The sequence below is a fragment of the Zalophus californianus genome, chromosome 3 (genome assembly GCF_009762305.2).
Source record: "Zalophus californianus isolate mZalCal1 chromosome 3, mZalCal1.pri.v2, whole genome shotgun sequence".
Taxonomy (NCBI): Eukaryota; Metazoa; Chordata; class Mammalia; order Carnivora; family Otariidae; genus Zalophus; species Zalophus californianus.
Window position 1 is genome coordinate 18478689 of NC_045597.1, and position 23765 is coordinate 18502453.

Below are 23765 nucleotides of genomic sequence, written 5' to 3' on the forward strand. Positions count from 1 at the left end.
CTGGGGTCTTTTTCATAGCACCAGCATCCACCCAGTTTCCCAAAAAGTTTTGAATATCATCATCCTGAACTCCCCCCACCCATCCTGCACTCTTCTCCTCTCTCCATGTAGAGAAGATGATCCTTCATCCTAGCTACGCTCCTAGTGCAAGCCTTTATTGTCCCTTATCAATTATATCAGCCAGCTAGCTTGTCTCCCTACTTCTGATCTCACCTCTTTAATTTACCTTCTTTCTCCTGCCGTGTGATCTTTCAAAAATACAAATCTAAAACTAACACAGCTTTGCTTAAAATATTCAGTGGTTTGCCAACATCCATGGTAAAGAGTATAGGAGTATTATATATAGGATACTATATATATATTAGTACGTATATAATATATGTAATATATGCATACACATATTTATTTGGTATCTACATACATATGCATACATGTAATGTGTTTGTATACACATGCATACATATATGTACACAATATGTGTATGTACATCCATACAAATTCATTTATGCTTCACTCTAACTTTGTGAGGCATCTGATGCTTTTCTCCCCATTCTCTAGTGGAGAAACCCAAATGCAGAGATGAAGCCACTTTCCTGCATCTCGCATTCTGTAAGCAGTAGAGCCTGGATTTTTTTTTTATTATTATTATGTTAGTCACCATATAGTACATCATTAGTTTTTGATGTAGTGTTCTATGATTCATTGTTTGTGTATAACACCCAGTGTAGAGCCTGGATTTGTTCTCAGGTCTCCACTACCAAACTTGAGTTCTTTCTTGCTAAACTGTGTTTGCCAGCCCTCCTTATTTAGATTTGTATTGCCAGTGCCTAGCACTCTTCCTAGAATATTACAGGTACTCAATAACATTTGTTGAATGAATAAGCACACTAAATAGGTATGGCAGGAAAGACACAGACTGGAATTTCTGGAGATTATCCAAAAATTAGTACTTACAAAGAACGGAGAGTTTCAACTGGCTTTGGACCATGGACAGATCAGTCATGGGTGGGAGAGTCATGGATGTTTTAGCAGAGGTTTTGAGATTTCATCAAGGTCTTTACCAAACAACTGACATGATTTTATAATACGGAGTTTCTCTACCATATATATGTTGTTATTAAATATTTTTCTAAGACCTCACATTTATCTGTCTTTATAATAATGTCTTTGAATAAAATCTCATTCCTATCCAACACATAGTTCTCCTAGGATATTTTATGACAGTTAAGTGAAAATTAGGTTATGGTCTATAATATGAAAATTAGGCTATGGTCTTTATTATAGACCATAGCCTAATTAGCAAATCTATACTCAGTAATCTTTGTTTCCATCCCATGATTGATTATATCCTTCAATAATATTTTTTGGTGAATTGTTGCTTGCCATTTAACGTTAGGTGATACTCATGCATGATGCAAATAAGGCTATTCCAAAAAATCACATGAACATCTACAGACAGCATAATAGGACATTTAAATTCAGCCATCAATTTAAGTGTCCTAATTACCGCACATTGCCCCTATTACTGCTATTTCTGGAAAAAGAATACAAAAGACCGTACTGCCTTTCAAATTGGTTAGTAAATGTAGTGAGAAGAAACAAAGCACAGTGAATTTTGAAGGGGCAGAATAATACATGGAGGCTGACTCTATGGAATATATTTCTCACCTGACGTAATGATCTCGAAAAGGATTTTCAGGCATGCAGAGATGCCCTCGGCTATGATTTGTATTTTTTAGGGGAAATAGTAAATAACATGCTGCTGTGCTGTGCAGTTAAGAGACTTCATAATTTTTTTCACCTCAAAATAGAGATTCCTCTGGGAGTTGAATGCCAGACAATATCTTCTCCTGATAAAATAGCAGTTTTCTCAATCAGGCAATTAACTCCATATATTTTTAAATTTTTACCTTTAGCTGACAGGCATTTTAAAAAGGTTTTTCTCTAAAGTCAAACATACTGGAATATTTATTTATTGCTGCTCTGGGCCTCATCTGTAATGATATTCTCATCAATATTTTGTGTTCTATTTAGTGATAAAGAAGAAAACCAATAAATATTTTGTACTCTACTTGGCCAAGTTCACACTGATAAATCTGCCTAGTACAAAATATTTATTGTTTTTCAAAACTTTAAAAGTCCTTCGGGATCTGTACCTTTTATTATATAGCTGTCCAACTCATTTTTGTTATAAAATGATACATTAAATTGAAAATCCCTTTCAAATGTATATTAATGACATTATACATACAGTTTCACTAATCATGACTCCTATATGGTTCCACATATTTCTAGAAGGCTCTATATTGAGGGGTCAAAATTGTTTATACATTTTAGAATGTGCTTATGTATGTTATCTAAGAATTGGTTGAGGAAATATCAGTTACTATATAAGCTATCTTGTTTTAAATTCTCAGAATTTTTTTTCAGGTTAATTTTATGGAGATTGTAAAATGAAAAAAAGAATGACTACAGCCTTCAATATCATGCAGTCTGAAATTATCCAACTCTCATATCACACTCTCGTTTGCACCTGATACATGGAGAAGGCCATTCATTCAGTCTGTCAGCTTCTGAATAAGTACATATTAAGTACCCTGAAGCAAACAAAATTCAACAAGACATATTTAGTGCCATTAACTGGATTTCAGCTCCATAATAGGGGAGAAATCTGTAAAGAAATCTTTGCAATAGTGTGTACCAGATGCAATGACAGACCTAGAAGCACTGCTTTGAGATCATTATAAAAGAAGCAGGTGATTCTCTCTGTATAAGTATTTATGAGGAGAAGCAATGCCAAAACACAAGCTGAGCTGCAACTCAGTCCGAGCCTTAATATTGGGGTAAAAGCATACAGTAAGCAACAAAGACTAGAGAAAACAGAAATCAACCTGAAACTGTGAAGAGCCCGGAAATTGTGCAAAGTTCAATATGTGAAATAGAATTTTCACCAATATTTTGTTTCCGTATTTCATGATATAAATATTAGAAAAGTAGAAACAAATGAGGAAAAATATTAAAATACTCATAGTTTAATTAAACAGAAACACATTGTTGATCTAAAGTATATCCTTCCTGACATACATATTTTAATAGTTCATATTGTATAAATATATGCTGCCCAGTGATTGAGTTTCATGGGTGATATAAATATCTTTCTACAATAATAAGCAATTTACAAAGTAATCTTAATAGCTAAGTATTATTCCACTATACAGAACACTATATGTTCTTCAAGGTAGAATTTCTGGGCCAAAGTGCATGGAAATTCTAAAAATTATAGACATATATCATGTTGCCCTACAGAAAGGTGATGGTAATTTTCATGGTATATGCCAGGAATCCCCCAACATTCAGCTTAAAAGGTGAATCTTTCCAACTCAGAATCTTAGGGCACCTCTAAAATCTCATTAATGTCTTCTTAAGACGTATCAGCAAGAGATGCACTAAACACGCAAAGAGAGCCCTGGTTAAGATAAGGGCGTGAGGATGAGTGGGAGGGAGGAGTAAGATAAGGGCGTGAGGATGGCGTGAGGATGAGTGGGAGGGAGGAGTAAGATAAGGGCGTGAGGATGGCGTGAGGATGGCGTGAGGATGAGTGGGAGGGAGGAGTAAGATAAGGGCGTGAGGATGAGTGGGAGGGAGGAGTAAGATAAGGGCGTGAGGATGGCGTGAGGATGGCGTGAGGATGAGTGGGAGGGAGGAGTAAGATAAGGGCGTGAGGATGAGTGGGAGGGAGGAGTAAGATAAGGGCGTGAGGATGGCGTGAGGATGAATGGGAGGGAGGAGTAAGATAAGGGCGTGAGGATGGCGTGAGGATGGCGTGAGGATGAGTGGGAGGGAGGAGTAAGATAAGGGCGTGAGGATGAGTGGGAGGGAGGAGTAAGATAAGGGCGTGAGGATGGCGTGAGGATGAGTGGGAGGGAGGAGTAAGATAAGGGACACAGGACAACTTCTGGGTATGGGTATTGTTTGAATGGACAAGTACACCATCTACATATAGATGATGGTTTCACCTGTTTATCCATATGTCAAAACATATCAAATCATACATTTAAAATATGTGCAGTTTATTGTATATTTCAATGATATCCTTAAAGCTCTTTAAAAAGTAACATCTGACACAAGATGTAATTTAATTAGTTGTGAACAATCTATGATGTCTTAACTTAGGAAACTGATGAGAATTTTAATAAAAATAATGGGACAAGGAGGGAAAAGGGGAAAGAAGAAAACTGTTTTCAACCCCGCCCTGGACAAGAATCTCTGATTAACATGAACAGTACTGTGTAGGCACACCCTTTGAGCTGAGCAGCAGGTGAGCACAGACTGATGCGCATACGAGTTACAGAAGTGCTTCCCTGCTGAATGGCACAGGAATAACCCCCATATGCTCAGTAACAGATACTGGAGGCCAGACCTCTTACATCAGAATCCCTGGTGTAGGAGTAAGGAATCTGTCATCTTTTTCACGCCCGAGTTCTCAAACACAACTCTGAGAACCAATGTCAAGAATCATGCAAACCGCTTTAATTCATTGTCCAACAAGCAAACTTCTCCACAACTCCATCTCCTGAGAAGCCAACTTCATACCTGTCACCAGAAGAGTGTGCCAAATAAAAACACATGTTTAGAATTCCATAATTAACATAATACATTTATTTTATAAATCAGTTTCTTTTAAATCTGACACCCAACTGATTGATTCCGGGGAAACTAATGAAGTTGTGTGCTTAAACATGCAAATTAAAAAATCAAATCTTAGGCAGTGAAACACCCAAATGTAATCACCTTCTGAGACTCCTGTTGGCACCATCTGAATTACAATAGTATCTACACAGACAAATTTTTTAAGTTGATAGTTTAAAAATATATGAATGGTTTCATAAGTTGAAGTGCCCAGACTATAGGTAGTTAAACTCAGGGTATTAGTGGAGATATCAGAGACACAGCAGGGAAAGGTAATGCTGATAAACCAAAGTGAATTTCAGGATTCTATAATATGACCAAAAAAGCTACTAGATATGTTTTCATTCAGAATGTGAGAAGACTATATGCATTTAATTTAATGAGAAAAGAGGGTGTCCATAATTTGAGAACCTGAATCACTCTGACCATTTTTGCAGAGGTTTGAAAGCCACGTGTATTCTTTTGGGTATTTATATTTACCTGGTGGTATGCTAAAATTCATAACTGTTGGATAAAATTCTTTTATAACCTTTATATATTAAGGCAGTCAGCAAACTAATAATGCACTCTCATAAAACTCTTGCCAATGTAAATCACTACTGAGAACTCAGCCTGACATTTGAATTACTTGAATTTATATCAATGACTTACTGAATATTCAGCAATGTTAGAAATACACTCAATATTAATAATGACTTTGAAGAGAAAGTCTTGGCTAAAAACTGCTGGATAGTTTTTGAAATGAAAACTTAAACGAGGGGCACCTGGGTGGCTCAGTCTGTTGAATGTCTGACTGTTGATTTCGGCTCAGGTCATGATCTCAGGGTCATGGGATCCAGCCCCACATCAGGCTCCATGCTCCGCGGGGAGTCCGCCTGAGATTCTCTCCCTCTCTCTCCATCTGCCTCTTTCCACTGCCCTCTCTCTCTGACATAAATAAATCTTAAAAAAGAAAGAAAATTTAAATGAAAGATTTTTTTCAACTTTATCATGAAATTTTATAATTTCACTGAAATTAAGAATATTTGTCCCAACGTAGAGAAAATGATTTCGGCTTTCTATGTTAAAAAGCTTATGAGATTTTGTGCAACCAGCATTCATAGTTCTTTTCCTATTTGCTTTCTCTGGAGTCTAATATGGAGTAGTCAGACATAACTAGGACCAAATATCTGCTTTCACATTCAGGTTAAGAAAAAATGTCTTAATTGAGTGCATGTTGAAAAACAAGTACCTTCATTATATTTGACAGGCTCCAGGCAGTTTTATTTTTCTTTCAAAGTTCTGTTATCTTGTCTTGCATTGTTTTGTTTGCTTAATTTTGCTTTGTTTTCCTACATAAAAAACAAATGAAAATAGATGGTAAAGCAAGTTTAATGGAAAGATGTTTGTGGTATATAGTCAAGAGAAAAGAGTACGTTTTAAAAAGGTATATTTTGTGAAAAAAAAAAGTCCATTTCCAAATTACGTACCACCTGTGTACTTAACATTCTTAAAAGGATAGGACTGTAAAGACAGGCAACAGACTGGTGGGTGGGGACTGGAACTCAGGTCCTCAGGTCGGGGGATGGGTGAGCTACAAGGGGTAGCAAAGGGAGTTCCTTCTGGGTGATGGAACAGTTCTCTACCTGTTCCTCTACCTGACTGCTGTGGTGGTTATGCAAACCTAAACATGTGATCAAACTGCATAGAACCACACACACACACACACACACACACACACGGGTATACGTGAAAACTTAAAAAACTGAATATGGTCTATAGCCCAGTTAACAGTATTATTCCAAAATCAATTTTCTGGGTTTGCTATTGCACTACAGTATGTGGGGTGTCACCTTTGGAAGAAGTTGGGCATAGGACTTAAGGGACCCTACGTACTATTTTTGCAACCTCTCATGAGTTTATAATTATTTCAAAATAAAGAGGTTTTTTTTTTATAAAGCTATGTATGCATTTTATAAAGCTGGCTATAGTAATCAATAGCAGTAAAATTAAGTTTTTGGTGACTTGTTACTGCCTGGAAAAACTCCACCAAATATACATGATACATTTGGGATAATTCTGAAAAAAGAAAAAAAATCCATGTGGAATACACTAAAATTCATTTGAGAGAGCACACGGCCAGGGTGGGGCAGATAAGGGAGTTCCGGCAGCCTTACTTAAAGATGCCACAACTCAGGTAAACAGGTCTGTGGAGCTGCTGATAAGCACAGATGTGCTCTGCATGACATGATGCGGACAGAACAACTCACCATGGTTCCAAGTATAAGTCTTGATGACAATCACAGGGCAGTTTGCAGCATAATCCAGACTGAAAAACACTGAGGGTTGGTCAGCGTTAGGGTAGTTCATGATCTCCTAGTAATACTAAGAGGGGGCAACCGGTAGTATACTAATAGCAGCAGGTGGCTCGGCACTTCCTATGGACTGGACACTGTGGTTCAGGTGAGCTCACTGTACATTTGTGAGGACCTATGTGGAACCACATGGAGCCAGCTTCAGCTACGTAAGGTGCAGTGTCCAATGACAGACAGCAGAGAGACATCACTCAAGGACAGACAGAGATGTCACTCGCAGACCCAAGAGACCACTGCAGAGATACTGCAAGTCAAGTTCCAGGATGTTGGGAGTGATGTCTTCCTTTGGCTCTGTCTTCACAGTCCTTATACAGTGCCTGGCACAGACTAGCTTTCAGTAAATGTATGGAAAAATGAATGGTGATATATCTGAGCGTGTGTGTGTGTGTGTGTGTGTGTGAGCAAGTGCATGTATTTGTTTTACAGTAAAAAATCTGGAAGGTACAGTACAAAGTTAACAGTGTACTCACTGGATGCTAGAATTATAGAGAATTAACTTATGTTTTCTGTTACCTTGTCTGTATTTTCTATTTTTCATAATAAACATACTATACTTTTAAAATAAAATAATAAAAGTGACCTGAACCTTAAGAGGCCTTCTCAATCACTACCTATATCCAGAAAAACCAATTATATGTATCAAGTAATAGAGCTAACTTTCTCATTGTTTAATATATAACAGAATGGCTATTTCACATTTTACTTTTTTTTTTTTTTTTAATGGTACTTAACCAGGGGCGCCTGGGTGGCTCAGTCGGTTAAATGGCTGTCTTCGGCTACGGTCATGATCCCAGTGTCCTGGGATCGAGCTCCGCATCGGGCTCCTTGCTCAGAGGAGAACCTGCTTTTCCCTTGCCCTCTGCCTGCCTCTCTGCCTACCTGTGCTCTCTCTCTGTCAAATAAATAAATAAAATCTTTAAAAAAAAAGATTAATGGTACTTAACTTGCTTCATTACAAAAACAAAAACAAAAACTATCTTAATGCAACTGAAGACAGTATTGTTTTGCTTTTAATGGGAAGAAAAATTGTGCCACTCACGTAATAAATCTTTATGTCCAACACATAGCCCCAGGGTCTAGAATCGTACCTGACATAAAATCAATTTGCAATAAATGTTGGATAAATGAATGAAAAGGCTAAAAGGAAGCATCCTAGAATTGAAATAGCACTGTGTATACTAAGGAACTTTTCCATTACTAGTGTATAATCTTACCAAAAAGTCCAGATGGAAGAGAATCACCACTAAGTGAACAAAAATGTAAGGAAAGCTTCATAGAGAAGGCTCCTTGAGCTGGAGGGGTTCCAGCAATGTGTGAGCGCCTTTCAGATTTGACAATGACACCGTGGCCAGAGAACAAATTACAGGCCTCATTAGTGGCCTCATGTTTGTTTGAGTATATGCCTCTTTGGTACATGGTTGTACTGTTGCCGAGACAGTGTGTTGGTAGGATGGTTAGTTTTTTGTTTTGTTTTTGTTTTTCCAATGAATTTATTACTCAGAGTCCAAAACTTTCTGTGAGCCCTGGCCCAGAAACTTCCCCTGGTCCTGATGGAGATCCAAGCTTCTTAAGCCTCAAACTCAAATCAAAGTACTGTGGGTCAAAGTAGTGGATGCGGACAGAACCATCCTCACCACCGCTGCTATAGCTCTTGTCATCAGGATGGAAGGCAACACTGGTGATGGGTCCGAAGTGACCTTTGACTCTTCCAAACTCTTCTTCAAAGGCCAAGTGAAAGAACCTGGCTTCAAACTTACCAGTCCTGGTGGAGGTGGTGCTTACATCCATGGCTTCCTGAACACGACCCAGGACCACATGGTCATAGTTGGGAGAGAGGGCAGCTGAGTTGACTGGACGTTCTGTCCAGAAAGTCTTCTGGTGTTCAAGAGTTGTGGAGTCAAAGAGCTTGGCTGTGCTGTCCTTGGACGTGGTGACAAACATGGTCATGTCCCTGGATAACTGGATGTCATTGATCTGCCGGGAGTGCTCCTTAACATTCACCAGGACCTCTCCAGACTTGGCGCTATAGTGGTTCTCTGCCTTCATGGCCTGTGATGATGCACTCCCTCAGGGGTCCCCAAACAGCATGGGTGATCTTGGAGTTGTTGCAAGGGGATCTTCACATAGGGCTCATTGTTGTCAATCTGGCTTGGATCCCACAGGTCAAAGAAGCTCACAAAGTGCTGGTAGCCCATTTGCTTGTCAGTGGAGAACATGATAATGTTGCCCCGAAAGTCAAAGCCACATGTCTGGACAGCTGAATTGGTCTTCAGTAGGGCCAGCTGCTTCCCTGTTTCACAGTCCCAGAGATGACAGCTATTATCAGCTGAGCCAGTGAGGACATGTTTGGTGTCCCAGTCAGCATCTAGACACCACACAGCTCCAGTATGGCCCATGTAAGTGCCCAGCCTCTCACCGTTCACAGAGTACCACACATTGACAATAGGGTCCTTGGCCACCATGAAGAGGAGGTCTCCCTCACGGTTGTAATTTTTTTTTTCTTTTTAAGAAAGGCAGATGGCCACAGGCAGCACCTCATTTGGATGTGTCTGGAGTCTTGGAAGCTTGACTACCCTACGTTCTCCTACAAGTGGACCTTGAGAGCTCGTTTGGAGGTTCTAGCAGGGGAGAGTAGCTACTCGTATACCCTTGACTGAAGAATGGTCCTCCTCTATCGGGGAAGGTCATCTCTTCGACCGAGCGTGCAGCTTCAGGAGGGAGACACATGGAGCAGTGAGGGAGGAAGGGGACACACGCCTAGCCAGCCAGATTAGCCGAATCAACCCTGGCGATCAATGGGGTGACAAATGTTGCAGCCAGATCGCCCTTACATCCCTCACAGTTGTACTTAATCTGCGTAATCGATCGCTCATGGCCCTGCAGCAGGATCGGCTTCATCCTGGCACTGACTCAAGGGGTACGATGGTTAGTTTTACGTGTCAACTTGATTGGGTCAAGGAGTACCCAGGTATCTGGTTAGACATTATTTCTAGATGTGTCAATTTGGGTGTTTCTGAAAGTGGTGAACACTTACATCCGTGGAGTGGGTAAAAAATATGTCTCTCCCCAGGATGGATGGGCATCATCCTATCCACCGAGGGCCTGAACAGAACAAAAGGGCAGAAGAAGAGAGAATGTTCTCTCTGCCTGTTTACTGAGCTGGGACATCAGTCTTCTGTCCTCGGACTGTAACTTCTACCGTCAACCTTCACCCTTTCAGACCTTTGGACTGGGACTAGAACTATATCACCAGCTCTTCTGGGCCTCTAGTTTACAGAGAACAGATCATGGGACTTAGTCTCCATAATCACATGAACCAATTCCTCATCATAGACACATATCCTACTGGTTCCGTTTTGCTGGCTGAACTCTTCTTGACTGATAGAGTTAGTCAGGGTCCTCTAAAAAGCAAATGCCAATACGGGATTACTTGAAAGGATCTTAAGAGGGATATACCAGTAAGAGAAAATCGGGAGGGAGCCAGAAAATGCTGGGAGAGCTCTCAGATCATGATGCAAGCCCCACAGTGAAGGAGAGAAGGTTGGGGAGAAGTGTTGTCATCTAAGGAAGATTCAGCAAGGCTGTCATAGCAGCCAGGAGCCAAAGAGTCACAGGAGTCCCTCTGGTGTCTCCTAGAAATAAGCCTGACTTAATCTCCCTGCCACAGTCACTCATGGGTGACGGGGAGCAGCCCATGCAGGCATGGCCTCTGTAGGAAGGGAATAATAGATGTCACCGCTCAGCACCTGGGCCCTCAGTCAGGTCAGCCCCCTGCAGCTGGAGATCTGTGAGGCCCATTCCCATGCAGACCCAAAGGTTCCTATCAAACAATACCTTCAAAGATAACCTTTTGCTTTAATGACATGAAACATACATTTTAATACGAGGTTCGAATGCAGAACGTTATACTATCAGTGACAGGGTTAACCTATAGGGGCGTACTTTCTCCACGAAGGAAAAAGCACTTTTCATGGATGATTTATATGGAGGTTTATATTATATTTATTCTTGATATGGTTGCCGAACATATGCCCTACACAAGAACAGAGTAAACATTCATGTGAATGACTGTCAGAGGTAAATTTGAGATACACACACACACACACACACACGCACATGTGTACATACCACACATATATTATACTATGTTCTTTAGTTTGCTACTTCTTTTATAAATATTTTTGTTCATTACTTCAATATCCCCTTAATTTTAACAAATGATAATTTTATGGGTAAGTTATGAAAATTTAAAAAAAAGTATTTTCAGAATGTATGATGTGATCACTAGTTTGAGTTGCAGATGTCCCTAATTCCTTTACACTTCTACTCACACTCACCCAGTCACACTGACAGAAACATACACATATTTTTATGAACTCTACAACCCCTTTTAGTCTAGTCTCAAATGTTCTCTCCTTTTCCAAACAGCTGAAGCATATTGCTTTATTTTTTTTTATTAATGTATATTATTTGTTTCAGGGAAGCATACTGCTTTACAGAGTGGAGGTAGCAGTCTGAGTATGCTTTACCATGAGCATGGATTAAAAGCAGAATCGATGTGTTTTACACATCGATTTTTGTGTAAGTTTTTTTTTGTCTCAGGTTACCTAATGGATTGCTGGACTAGTCCTCTGCACACAATAAATATCTCACTGATGGTAAAAAGTAAACCCATGAAGTCATTTCATAAATGAGATTGAGATTGAGAATTTTGAGTTCTTTATCTGCTTTAGTCATTGAAAAAAATGTAATTTATACTTTATATTATTTAAATAATGGCTTTAGATAACCATAATCTAAAGGTAGATAACTGTATGTAAATGTCATTATATTTACTTAGTTTTCTAACAGTAGAAATGACATCAATAGTTGAAATACAGAACTTATATGGATGTAAATGCTACACATAACAACAAATGTAAAAGCACATTTCCCTAAATGTTTAAAAAAAAATGTTTTCATCCAACCACAAGGAGGACTCCTTTTCCATATCAGGAATCTTTAAAGTAGTTTTAAATTGGTAGTAAAGAGAATCTTTTGGCAAAGATGACTAGTTGTATAATTTGGGTAAAGATCATTTTCTGAGGTACTTTGCTTCAAATATCCTGAGCCCATCTTTTTCCCTAACACAATATTCTGGACTATATCTTTGCAAACCCTTTTACCAAAGCCACTGCTAAGTTTAGCCATTCCTTTTTCATTTTACATATGTATACTACAGCATTTGGAAACCAAAAAAATGATCAATAATCTGATTTATTTTTATTTTCTTTAGGTGAATGGGGTTGACATAATAGCTACTATTGACATGTTACCAAGTAACTTAGGACAAATTATTACCTGGAGGTCTGGTCTATATCAATGTTATCCAGAGTGTGGTCCTCAGAAGGACATCATCAGTATCACCAGGGCTCTTATTAAAAGCGCAAATTTGTGGGTCCCACACAGATCAACTCAATCAGAATCTCCTCTGGGGTATAGCCCAAAAGTTTGTATTATAACAAGCACTATGAGTGACTTTTTGCTAAAATTAGAGAGCTACTGCCCCACATGACAGGCCTGGGTGTTTCACAGATACAGAAACATAAATCTGGATGATTGACTAGACTTCACTTTTCATGTAAAAGCTTCAGAAATATTGCAAATACTATTATAGAATAAGGAAATCCTTGATCATCAAGGCTTCACCCTATCTTTCACAAATTTCCAAAATCATTTTTGTCATAAATTCTCATGATGTAGCCGTTAACAAAGGGCTTGAAGACTACCACTATCAGGAAGAGGAGCAGGGTCTGAGTCTTCTAACTGACATGCACAGGTAGGGCTAATCAGAATGCTAGCTATATTTAAGGCGCAAGCTCATGGAGTCAGACTATAAAATACTCACCAAGAAGAGTGTGATGAAAGTCAAGACCAAACTACTGGGCTCAAGTGGGAAATGCAGAGGTCAAATTCAAAGGGCAAAACTGGAGGCAGGAAAGTCAAAATAAAGCATGAGTTTCAAAGTCAAGGTAAAGAATACTGAGGTCAAAGGTGAAGCTCTAGAGAAGGAATAAAAATAGGATACTGCACTAATGTCAGAGGAAAGAAGTTGAGTACTTAAAGTACCAGTTGAAAGAGCTTTCTCTAGCCTCCTACTCAATCTGTCTTGATTCCTTCTGTCTGTCTAAGGGCAAGGTCATGTAACAAGTGAGAAAGCCAAAAAAGAAAGCAAACTTCTCAAATCCTTCTATTCAGCCACCTTCAACAGATACATGCACAGCTTTATGAGAATGAAGCCTGATATTTCATTAAATTTAAATCACTTAAATCCACCATTGCCCACCAAATTTGTTTTAAAATATCTTTCTCACTTTGAGGGACAAGACTTTATGTTCTTTTTCCCTTAATAAACAGTGTATTTTGAATTTTGTCACAAGTCATTCCATTGTTTTTTTGCCATGACCTTCTCAAAGAGTGTCTTTTTATAACCACAAATATAAAAGCTATTTTAAAGTATATGGTGTATTATTTTTTAAGAGAACTCAACAAATCCAGAATATCTGTTTCCTAATAATAGCTAAAGATTTTAAAACAAAAGACAAGCTAAAGCAGCAAAAAATATATAGCTCTGCTATAAAAAATACATAAGTATATAAAACACATAATAAAATATACATTGACTAACAGGAAGAAAACGTAGGTATTGATTAGTAAAGGAGGCTAGAGGTAAAAAGCTATCAAGAAAATTGAAGCTTAGACGAACGAAAAGTAGAAATGAAAAGGGGAGATTAATAGAGATGTACCCAGTGTCTAGTAATATGAGGAATAGATATCGTGAAAATTCCAAAGACTGACCAAACATATTACTGCTCTATACATATGTGTTATTCTAGAGCAGGTCAGAGTGCTGATTTTGGAGCTAGAGTGCCCGCATTCACAGGCTGACTCTGTCCACCATCTATGTGGCGTTGGGCAGATACCTTCACCCCTCAATAACAAGGGCAAACAATAACACTCACGAAATAGAGTTACTTTAAGTGTTAAATGATTTAATATATGTAAGGGTCCTAGACCAGAGCCTGCAGAAATCAGTTAGTGTTAGCTAGTATCATAAAGAAGCAATGTAAGATAGAAATAGAATATATGCCAAATGCATAACGTCAATGTTTCTAGTAGCCACAACAAAAAAGCAGAAAGAAACAGATGAAATTAATTTTACTAATATGTTTTATATGGCCCATCTTATGGGTTGAAATATATCCCCCCAAAATTCATCATATGTTTAATTATTAAATCCTCAGTAGCTTAGAACGTGACTCTATCTGGAAACAGGGTCGTTGAAGATATAATTAGGTAAGTTAGGATAAAGTTACATGGTAGTAGAGCGGGCCTCTAATCCAAAATGATTGGTGTCTTTGTAATAAGGGGAATTTGGACACAGACATGGAAACAGGAAGAATTCCATGTGAAGATGAAGGCAGAGAGGGGACGATACCTCTACAAAGCAAGGAACGTCAAAGATCGCCAGCAAACCACCAGAAGCTGGGGGAGCGACATGGACAGATCCCTCCTCACAGCCCTCTGGAAGAACCAACCCTACAGACACCTTGATCTCAGACTTCCAGCCTCCAGAAATGTGAGAGAGTGTATTTCTGTTGTTTAAGCCACTCAGTTTGTGTTATTTTGTTAGAAGAGCCTAGCAAACGAATATAGCCCAATATAAGGTAAATATCATAATTTTAGTATGTTATCAACATGCAGTACCCATGAAAGAAATATTTGCATTCTTTTTGTCATACCAAGTCTTCAAGATCTGGTGTGTATTTTACATAACAGCACATCTCAATTCCTACTGGTCACATTTCAAGTGGTCCGTCACAACTTATGACCAATGGCTCCCAGGTTTGATGGTAATGTCTTAAACTATGCCATGGGGCGAAAACTTAAACTCCACTCTTTTGCCCATGACTTTTATCAATACAGGAGTTACACTGCTATATTAGAAATAGAAATGTTAGTTGATGTTGGAATTACTGTTCTCCTGATTACCAATCTCCAGTCTGTTCACCCAGTCTGTCCTTACCTTTTACTTTACCCAGCCTATTATGCACCACTCTCTTGCCCCCTTGCTTTTCTGTCACACCTGTCCTTAAAAACACTACCACTGAATCCATCCCATCCATCTCTCCTCCATCCCCATGCTCAGGTCAGAGTACACTGCCAGGGGGAAAATCACACACCAAGAACTGGAATGCTAAGCCATCTCTCTCTTACCCTGATACAGCCCTCATTAGCAAAGCCCCCAGTAATTTGTGTGTCAACCAGGAGCTTATCTTCATCTACAACAGGAAGAGATTCCCAACTCTCTTCCTGTCTCTGGAGAAATGGGAGTTGCTCATTTTGCTCGGATTCAACAACACATTCATGTGTTTACGTCCAATCCCCTCCCACATTCCCATGACCCACATTCAGTAATCACCTCTGCAGGCTTTCATCTCCAATCAGTGGTTTACTTTCCAGTGTTTCTATGTCTTTAGAATAAAATGTGCTAAGGCTCAGTCACTAAAAACAAACAAAAACACAAAAGCAAAGCCCTTCTTTTAACAGATGTCCCCTTATTCCTCTTCCCTTGGCACTTTCTCACTCCCACCGCCATCCTGTCTTTACTTCCATGGCCTTTCTCTCTGGTATCACCAACCACCTCCATATCACCAATTTCCACGGATGCTTTTTGTGTTTATCTTTACAGACCTTTCTGTGATGGTTTAATTCTTGGAATGCTCCCTTCCTGGGCTTCTTTGGCATCACTCCTCTGCAGCCTTCTTCTCCTCTCCAGCCATTCCTTCTCGGCCTCTTCATGTGTCACTTTTCTTCCACGGGATCCCTAAACCTGATGTGTGTTGTGTTTTCCTTCCTCAGGCCTATGGTCTCCTCACTGTATTTACAGCCTCCCTTCCTCCTTCCCCCAGTGACTATCAGAACTGTAGTTTCAATCAATAACTCTCTCAGTGTTTCTTAAACTTTGAAGTCACAGATTCTGAGATTCAAATGAAAATTTTGGCACTCTTCTTAAAAAAAAAAAAAAGAGTATGTATACATATACACTTAAGAGCCTGCATTCCCTGAAGTTTAGGAAGGTCTAACCTCTACACTGATGACTCTCAAATCACTGGACCTATACCACCCTTGAGATCACCAGCTCAAATTTCCACCAAAATCTCCTCCTAGATGTATCCTAGATACCCCACAACATAATTTGGTCCTCTTGCTAAACTGCCTGAATTTGTGAACAGCCATACCACCAACCACCAGTTAAGCCATAAATCTGTAATTGGTCCCTTTGCATTTATCTGTTGTTTGTTTCCACAACTTGACTGTCTAGAGTCACTCTCCACAATCTGTCAGCCTTAGTTCAGCCCTCTGCATCTCTCAGCTCACTCCTCCTCAGTGGCATTGGTGCCCCTCACTTCCCAAGTCCAATTCAAAATCCTTCCAAAGGTCCTTAGTGCTTCCAAGGTGACTCCTTAGAAAAGCACTCAAGGTTCTTCCTGACCCAGAACTTGCCCTCTCACCTCTCTAACTTGTATGGGATTGTTAGCAAATTAAACAGGACACCATGTATGGGATGGAAACTATTGGTGTCAGTGTCCTATAATAAAACAAAATTTTCCTATTAAGTGTAAAATTCCAGAAGATAATCTCTACCAATTTTTAATATAAAAATAATACTACATCATCAATACTTAGAAAAAACCTAGCCACCTATCGGATCTGCTTTAAGTGACAGAAAGCTAACTTTTATGTGTATTATTTATATTTCTTAACAAAATACACTGGGGAACAAAGTATGAGAACCAAAATGTGTCAATACAGGGATAAACTGACATAGTGAATATAGCACAAGCTGTGGAATGTGACAAACCTAGGTTTAATTCCTTGCCTTGAATTTTACTTTGGTGTCAATCTCTCTTACACTCAATTCCCTTATTTGTAAAATGAGGATAATAAAGCCCACTCCTCAGGGCTTTTTTTATATTGGAAACTAAATGAAATGGTGCTTGGGAAGAACCTAAAACAGTGTCTGAATATTGGGTGTCTCAATAAATGGAAGTACTCAATAAATGGAAGGAGGAGAAGGATTTTATGACAGGAGAGAACAGGTCTGCTCTTCCCTTGTGTGCAGGACAGGGCCTGTCCCTTTGCGGCTATTTCAGGTCCTGTAGGACTTAGGGGCAGCAGTGAAAGGTTAATTGGGATTAGGATACCAATGAACTCAATCAAAGTCAGTTCGTAGACTCCAGGAAACACAATTAGGGCAGCAAACCAAAGCCATTACTACCAACATCAATGATAATAAATTCATAAAAAAGCTAGATCTGGTTAGCTCCTGAGGAGCGGCTTCGAATGGTAGAAACCACATACAACATCATGCAAATTCCTTTAAAATAAAAAAACGAACCAAGAATTCCAGTTTATGGATGTCCAAAAATTTTGTTTCTATAACGTAAGTTAATCTTCCAGGATTTCTATTCTGAAGTACTTGGCCCCAGGTCCCAGGCTTTGTACCCAAAGCTTCACGCTATTCCTTTCATATGTTTGAGACAAAACTGTGAAAGCATCTTGCCAATCCAAAACATTTATATCTAGGGGCACCTGGGTGGCTCAGTTGGTTAAGCGACTGCCTTCGGCTCAGGTCATGATCCTGGAGTCCCGGGATCGAGTCCCGCATCGGGCTCCCTGCTCAGCAGGGAGTCGGCTTCTCCCTCTGACCCTCTTCCCTCTCGTGCTCTCTATCTCTCATTCTCTCTCTCTCAAATAAATAAATAAAATCTTTTAAAAAAATTTATATCTATAGTAACTATAACAATTATTTCTTCTGACAAACTTTATAATATTCCACACACTTGTGAAGAGGAATCAAGACAGAGGGGCTAGATGATACAAACTTGTCTTAAACTTAAAAGATCTCCTACTAAAATAAAAAAGGTAAGGTGTGCAAATAAAATGTTCTTTATGCACTTACTGGTGGAAATCACACAGAAAATGCTCTTTGTATTCATCTTTGATATAAAATGGACTCAAAGTTAGTATTTCCTCCACTTTTTTTTTACCTTCTTTAAACGCTGACTCCTTTTTTTTATTTTCCAATGAAGAAAAGGCCTCAAATTCAAGTCATTTTTTTTCTTTTTGCTGAATCTCAGCCTTGATGTAGACTAATTAATCCCAAAAGTTAGTACTTCACCTTTCAGAAAAATGAAGAGGAAATAGGACATTTAGATATAAGAAATTGATCTTTTTTTTTTTTCATTTTTAGGGCAGTACCTACTTTCAAAATAACAGTTTATATTTGTTTTTTAAAAGTTTTAAACTTATTCAATTTAGACTTCTATATGTAAGCAATAACAGATTTAGAACTGTCCACAGTTCTAACGATCAGCTTACTGATCGTAAATCAAATAAAAAGAGGAAAAGACATTGGAAACAGATCCTAAGGAAAAATATAAAGATTTAAAACAGGGAACAGACAAGCGGGCTTCACAATCCACATATCCATATTAGGCCAGCCCTGAGGTGAGATATGCAAAGCTCCAGGAGATGCTCCACGGGCGCTGGAGATGAGTCCCCTCCCTGTGCTTCTCCCATCTCAGCATTGCTTTTTACTGCTGTGTCTAAAGGCAAATTAGAGACTGCTTCTCTGGACCCTGGTATTTCATTTCCTACATTTTCCCTTTGTCATGAGGTATTCCTTTCTCCCTCTGCTATTGACTTAATTAGAGGACTATGCTCTCCTAAGGGGTGAGGTGATTCCATTCTATCAACTATCTCCAGATCAGTTCCTCACAGGTACAGAGGGGCAGAGTGCAAGGAGTGAGGGGCCAGTTCTCCTCACAGAGGAGTTCCTGAAGAATGTGTTGAGCCCTTGTCCCAAACCCCTTCTTGGTCTCTAGAAAACAAAACCAATTTAGGGATCATATCAATCTGGACTTTTTGGGTCAAAATGGTTTCCCCTACCAAAGTAGCAAAGGTCTTCTGAGTTCTCCTTCTTGGCCAGTACAGTCTCTCACCACCTCTGCTCTCTGTCCATCTTACCAGTGGTCAGGGAGCTTCATTATCCTTCTAATCGGCATCAGTGTTGCCCGGCTCTGGTCTAGACTTTGTCCTCTGTGGTAACTTTTCTTAAACTCCACTACAGGCTCTTACTCTTTCCAAAATCATAAACTCATTTGGTTTCTGTATCCTTCCATCCTGCATGACTATTTTTGCCTTGTCAACAGTCAATAGTCATAATTACAAGAAGGTTCCACTGTTCCTTGAGAATTTCTTCTTCATAAAACATTTAGTATTTTAAGATCAGCCATTCACATTTAGTACATAAATCTGTAGACTCGAACATGGATTTCTCCCTTACTGTTTCAGGGGAAGAAATATTTGAACATGCACCTAGATAAAAATGTAAGTACGTTTGATGAAAAGTACAACTTTCTTACTCCAAAATTCAATGTTAGCAGATTTTTCTTCACTTTCTAATATTCTCCTTCATTCCTAGGTTCCCAGAAAGAGGTAAAAGAAACTACTGTTACAACTGTTCCCTTAACCTGCCTGTAGAGACCTCATCTGTCCACAACAAATTTGAGATGTGATTTTCTAATTTAAACTAAGGTGTCAAACCTAATTGAATAATACACCCCATTAATTTAAATTAATGAATGAGTCAATGACAAAGGGCACATTCATTAATGAAAAGAAGAAATGTTTTCAGTCAGAATTTTAGCAGCAAAACATGACACTGGGAGATACACTTGGTAGAGTAGGCAAGATCATCTTACCACAACCCCCAAATCATTCCTACTTATCCATGTGACATCCATAACTATAATGCCACTATGTGTTTGCTATAATCACAGAACAGAAAGAACTACTTCATGGCAATTTGAATTTGTTTTAAAAGGATGTATGTGTGTGTGCAGATGCACATAAATATATAGTACATATAGTGTATACACACAAGTATACATGTATATATACACACATAATATATATCATTTATGCTTTCAATAAATATAGAACATCCACATTATAAGGGTTACAATTCATACGTCTAATCGAACATATGTTTGACATAGTCATCATGGTAAATTTTAAAACAATCGTACCATTTCTATTAAAATCAGGAAAAGGGTAAGTAGTACTATAATTCACTTTGTAATGTCAGTGCTGTACAATGTAATTTTAAAAAGAGAATAAAATGGGAGTATAAATATTTGCAAGATGGAAAAAAATGATTATTTTTAGATATATTATTGTATAGTTTAAAAATCCCAAACACTAACCAAAAAAAGTACAGAATCTCTGTACTGTTAAATATACTTATATTTAACACTATTAAATTTTACAGTGTTAAATATAAATATAAGTGAATTGTATAGATCCAACAGTAACAACCAAAAAAGCAAATAAGCAATAAGAATATGCAGAAACTCTAATGAAGAAAACTGTAAAACTACTGAGGGAGATAAAGAAGATTCACATAAATGTAGAGATATCATCTTCTTCTTTATAGGAAGACTCTACATTATAAAGACGTCAGTTTCCTCCCTAAATGAAATCCATAAATTCAATGCAATCCCAAGGGGGTAGAAAATATGAAATTGACACGATAATTCTAAAGTTTATTTGCAAGTATAAACCTCTGCATACCTGGCATCAATGCATCGGTGTGGGTTGAAAAAGATAGGCAATTCAGTAACTCGTGTTGGGAAACTAGTCATCCTCTGGGAAAATACCAAGTTGAAGCTCTACCCCTCAGCCTTCACTACAATACATTCCAGATAAATAAGATATATAAGTATAATACAGTTAAATAACAATATTAAGCAAATATTTAGTAACATTTATTTACCAGGAAAAAAAAAAAAACAGATAACATAAAGGAAAATGCTGACAGTGAAAACATGTCTAGCAACAGGTGGATGTTTAAATATAATATGGTGTATCTGAAAAATGGACTCTCATATCGATACTTAAATATTGGTGCATGAATAGTTATGTCAACATGGACAAATCTCCAGGATGATAAGTGTAAAAGGCAGAGGGAGATACCTGGAGAGATACACACTGAAGGTTACTGCAGGTTACCTCTGAAACTGTATTCAATCTGTATTTTCATTTCTATACTCTTCTCTATTGCTGGAAATTTCTACATGGGCTTATATTAGGCATATATGCCAAGATAAAGGACTTTTTTTCTGGAAAATACATATGTAAAAAGGTTGAACAGAATGTTAAAATATGAATTAAGGTTTCAGGACCCTCATCTGGTTCTCACATTGATGGGTATGCAACTCTGGGCAAGCCCCTTCCCTGTGTCTCAATATATTCATCTTTCATTCCACCCCAAAGTCTTAAGCTACCCGAAAATTCTTCACTTCAGGGAGCAGCATTATAAGCACACGGGGGGATCAAAAAATAAACTAAACATTCTGGAATAAAGACTCATAGTGAGAAGAGGGAGGACCAGTAGTTAAAAATTGTAAATTCATAAAGGTGTGAGGGTAATGGTTGGCCACCCCAGAATGGGAAAGTGGCAAGACTGTTATAACTAAATCATTTTCTCTCCAGCCTAATCACATACTTGCATTAAATGGCAAACTCTGAACCCCTGTGCTACTCTTCAACATTAGTTAAGCCCTATAGTCATCATGATGCTCACACAATTGGTAACACTGGTATCGAAAACTATATTAATTTCAAGCTCCGGTAGAAACACAGAAAAACATCAGTATTTATTAAGTGAGGTTAAAAAAAGGTAGAGAAAAATTATGATTCTCAAAAATGTAAAGAAGGTGCCATAAAGAACAGAGTGTGCTTGATTGGAAGAGTGAGCTAAATTAGGTGATTTGTTTTAAAAGCAGTTCCTAGATTTATAGGACTTTGGTATTCACTTATTTTTGTTCTAATTCAGCTACGAGTACAAACGCATCTCATTTCAAGGTTACAGATGAAAAGAGGAAATAGTTCTGCCACAAATCAGCTACGTGACCTAAGTTAGTACCTTAGCCTCTCTCATCTCTGTTCCTTCAACCATTGAAACAAAACAAAACAAAACAAAAAACAGAGTGGGTTGGGACAGACGTCAACAATCACTTAACATTCAAAATCCTGATTCTATGCTTCTTTTCCATTTCAGATCAGAAACTCTTTTACGCTTACCAAATCATCTTATCCCTGATCAAACTTAGAGAGTTTAGAGATCATTTAAGAGAATTATAGGAAGAATTTTACTTTAAAAATATAAACAAAATAACCCATACCATTAGGAAATGTCATGATTCTCCAAGGTGAGGTTTGAGGAACCCAGTGAATGATGTTTTTATTTCCTATTCAGTGTGACACTAATTGAGAGACAGTCATGGGAGTCAAATGGAGAACAAACACGTTTTGTTGCTGTTAAAAGCAATACTGACACATACAGCTTATGTGCTCAGCTGCAGGAACTTACTAGCATATATGCCTAATTCATGGCAGGTATATCCAACCAGCCGCCCAGTCCGGGGCCTCTCTGTGGAGAGCTGCCTCAGGAAGACTTTGTCTCGGCAGAAGCGCCAACTGTGTGCACTCTGCAGGCTATCAGACCCCACAGACAAACAAAGGAGAGCCTGAGGTATGTATGCTCCACCTTGTCTCCAACACCACAATGGGGTCACTCCCCTCCTCTGAGGGGAAGGAATAAGGCAGAGAATAGAGAGAGATGGAGAGACTCAAATTCTTACTCTACGAAATCTCCCTCCAGGTGGATACAGGAATCAAAGAAAAAGAAAGTCCCTTCACCCTGAAAGTCCCCAGATTTCTTCATTTCCTCGATCATGAAACATCAGGGCTGTCATGCTCCCAAATTCATGGCCATGCTGCCTCCCAGGCCAATAATTGCAGGTTTTTGATCTTCTTCAGAACTGCTTGTGGTCACTGGAAATTTTGGTTCTGAAAGGGTATAAATTTTCTCACGCACACACAGAAATAATTAAATACAATGCCATTCAATGCCATGCTGAAAACTCATCACCTGTTCCAATCCCAATCCCAAATGATGTCCAGCCATATTGTTCAATGCATCTCGAAGGTTTCATAACAAAATTAACAACATAAAGACACTTAGCTGAGTGTGAGCTCCATCCTAGGCCAGGGGGCCTGTGATAACCCCCTTTTCCCAGGAAACTGCTAAACCCTAAGTAACCTGCCTCTTAGATCTCCTACACATATAACGGCCAGAGGACTGTGGAGCAGAAGATGTAGATGGGTCTTTCTAAAGTCTCTTACCCTGGGTTCGAGGCCCTCCACCATGACCCCCAGATGACCCTTACCTTCCAGAGCTTTCCATTATTCCAGGCCTTAAGTAGTATCTTTTCTTTTTCTTGGCTACATATTTTCTTGCAGGCCGGACTATGCCTCCATATGTACTTTCTCTCTGATGTTTTCTCTTCCCTTCGAGACAGCTCAGCTATGTTTTAAATGACTTACTTCGCTTTGAAGTTGGCCCCTTTCCTTCTCTCTCAGGTAAGCGGGTAACACCGCTTGCTTTGTTCAAGAGTCTTCTTGCCATTGTATTTTTTTGTGTTTCCTGGCCCAGATATGCTATTTTCTAACATGACCCTCTCGTGTTCATCTCCCATAATGAGATTAAGTTAAAAAGCATTGAGACTGTGAGAAGTATTCTTTGAACAGCTAAACCAAGCTTGGACTCAA

The 23765-nt window shown here is 38.7% G+C and overlaps 1 protein-coding gene and 1 pseudogene across 7 annotated transcripts in view; both read right to left on the bottom strand.

The window, feature by feature from the left end:
• GPC5 (glypican 5) overlaps positions 1–23765 on the bottom strand; it is a 1342862-nt gene that overhangs the window by 1119041 nt on the left and 200056 nt on the right. The window lies entirely within an intron of this gene.
• Positions 8541–9941, bottom strand: LOC113919566 (annotated as a pseudogene). Its single transcript, XR_003519047.2, has 2 exons — positions 9884–9941; positions 8541–9543 (listed from the first exon to the last, which is right to left on the bottom strand). The product of XR_003519047.2 is annotated as a eukaryotic translation initiation factor 3 subunit I-like (transcript).